Here is a 2,892-nt window from a genome sequence, read left to right as displayed (position 1 = left end):
TAGTACAAAAAGCTTAATGATTTCACGCATGCAGTGACAACACAGCATTTGTGTGTGTGTTTGTGTGTGTGTGTGTGTGTGTGTGTGTGTGTGTGTGTGTGTGTGTGTGTGTGTGTGTGTGTCTGCGAGCACTTACGCTAATAACTGGAGGGGTTAAAAGTCTTCAATCACCATTTCAGAATTATGTTAACATTTTTTTTCCCTTTATGGCAAGTTCAGAAATAGCCTTTCTGGTGAGGTATTTATTGACTGGCCTTGCCACAGGATCAAAGTCATCTCTCAAGAAGAATGTTCAGAAACAAAACAAAAAAATCACAGTACCATGGTTTGGCATCAGAGCAATGAGGTAAGCACAGCTTATTTCATATGTCTTGATTTTATGTAATAGGTTTGTTACCTAAATGTTGTGAAATTTAGTTGTAGTGTATATTCATATGTGATTTTATTTATTAATTTATTTTTTTTTCAGTTGTGCAATTTTTGATTATGGCTAAAATGGGGCATTTGTTGAAAATGCATATTATTAGATGCTTAAGCTCTTGATTGTTTATTTGGAGTTAATTATATGTGCACAAAAGAAGTCATACAGTTTCAAATACAAATTAGAGATCTGAGAACAAGTTGATAACAGTGATGATAGCAGTGGGCCATATGTTTTATGATTGTTCCTCACAGGAAAAACAAGTAAATCTCACATATATAGCCATAGTCTCAGGAGACAAAAGGGTTGTACTTTAAAGAAGGATTATTACAGTGTGCCATAGGAAAAGAGACACTCGAGTAAGTGTTGGATAGGTTAACATGTAATCGACTACTCCCCGAGATGAGCAGTAACAAAGCCCGCTCACAGCCTGCCTACATGGCAATTGAAACACACCCCGCCCCACCCTACTAAACCTAAAACTTAGGCTATGACATGTTACTACTGCTCTTATACAGTTCAGCTTAATTTCTCAGGAATTCTGGACAAATCCAAAAATAATGGGCGAAGGCCCAAAAGGAATAACAATTTTAAATATGACGCTATTCGACTTCGAAAATAACCAAATAACAAATTTTGCATCGATGTACATTTGAGTCCCAGTCTTTACAAATGCCTGAAACTAAAAAGTCTGTCATTGTCCTCCATAATTTATTAGAAAATCAAGCATTTTACAAGAGACAGGGCTAAATATGAAGAGCAATCAAGTTGAGATATACTCTGTTAGGCTGTATGGTTACCAGTAACATAGGTGACAGTACCCAAAGGATACCAACAATGAAATGTTATAAATAACTTTATGTCCATTCACCATACACACTCTGATACACAAACTTGTACTGCTAAAGTATAAAAGTGCTAACTAAATTGGAATCTGTTTCTCATGTTTGTAAGAAACAGCTGTTGCGTTCCCCAAGACTCCTCTCTATCCTCCAGGAAAACCAGTGTCTCCACCCCACGAACAGGGAGAATAATCCAGTTCCAGTTCCTGGGACATCAGTTAGAAGCTATAGAGGACACTTACTCACATGTTGTGGAACTTAGTATTTAGAGTACACGTTTCCAGTAGAATTTGTATTGTCAAAACACTTTTATGTGAAAGTATTATTTAATGAGTCATTTTTGGTTGTATATTGCCTTTGACCTTAAGTGGAATTAACTAATCACATCATATCACATAGCACAGCCATACTTCCATCATGTATAAAAATAGCAGTGGTTTTCAGTTAATGTCCCTCACCTGATAAATTAAATGAAAAAAGACAACAGATAAGGAAAACAGATAATAAAGTCTGGAACTCAAATGTATGTCATTATTTAGTGACTTCAGTCCTCAAGGAATTAGCCACCCCACCTGTGCATGCTGTCAATCAAGTACGGAACACCTGTTAATCATGAAAGGAACACCCAACCCTGCATGAACCTTGCTGGGGGGGGACTCGACTACACAACAACATTTGGATATTTGAAGAAATGTATTAATTTATTCTTGTGGAATGGGAGGAGGCAGTAGGAAGTAATCTGTACGTTATCCAGTCTCATGACAAAGGTAGCAGCAGAGAAATGGACAGCCTAAGATTACAGACCTGTGGCTTAGTTTTTTATGTTATCTGAAGAAGTCTCCTGATAATGGAAAGTTATTCCTCTTGAGGTGACTAGTGTGCCACAGATTATGTAGGATAAGTGGCCCTACTGGTTAGTGGATAGTGAATAAACAACTTTGACTGAGCTTCACAATAGGGATACATAAACAGGAAGTTTATGTAGGACAAAACATTTAAAAATGAAAACAAATATGAGTCATACTTTATATACTGAATAACATAATGAAAAGATGCCTTATTCAGTTCAACTGTTATCCAATAAAGCTTTCAAATAAATAATTTTGATTGGAGGTGGATTTAGCATGATGGTTATTCTCTTCAGTTTATAAACATAAATTACAAGGTTTGATTTTGATCATGGGTTACCTACTAGGATTAAAATACCCTTTAAAGGCAATTAGCCTAGTATTCAGCTATGGATACGTAAAGACCACTAAACAGAGATACAAAGAATGTGATTTTCCTGGCTGAACAGCTTGACACTACCAGGATAGGGAGGATAAAAGGTTAAACAGGGCAGATGAGAGAAGAAGCTGCTTATCTAATCATTGGAGGCAGAACTACTGCCAGGACTCGTAAGTGCACAGATGTAGACAGTTTAGGAGTAACAAAGGTGAAGTGCCAAATTGGCAACGATTCTTCAAAGCAATCACATTTAATGTGTTTGCACCTTAAATACCTATAAACAACACATTGTTCAGGTAATACTATGGCAAGCAAGGCAGAGGTAAGTGTGATATGGTTGTAATTACATGTCAGGGACTCGGAACTACTCCACTGGAGACAGATAACATCTCCCAAATGAAA

This window comes from Protopterus annectens, chromosome 2.part1, assembly GCF_019279795.1.
Source record: "Protopterus annectens isolate FY-2018-M chromosome 2.part1, PAN1.0, whole genome shotgun sequence".
Lineage (NCBI taxonomy): Eukaryota > Metazoa > Chordata > Ceratodontiformes > Protopteridae > Protopterus > Protopterus annectens.
The sequence above is the reverse complement of the archived record's forward strand: the minus strand, read 5'-3'. Positions refer to the sequence as shown.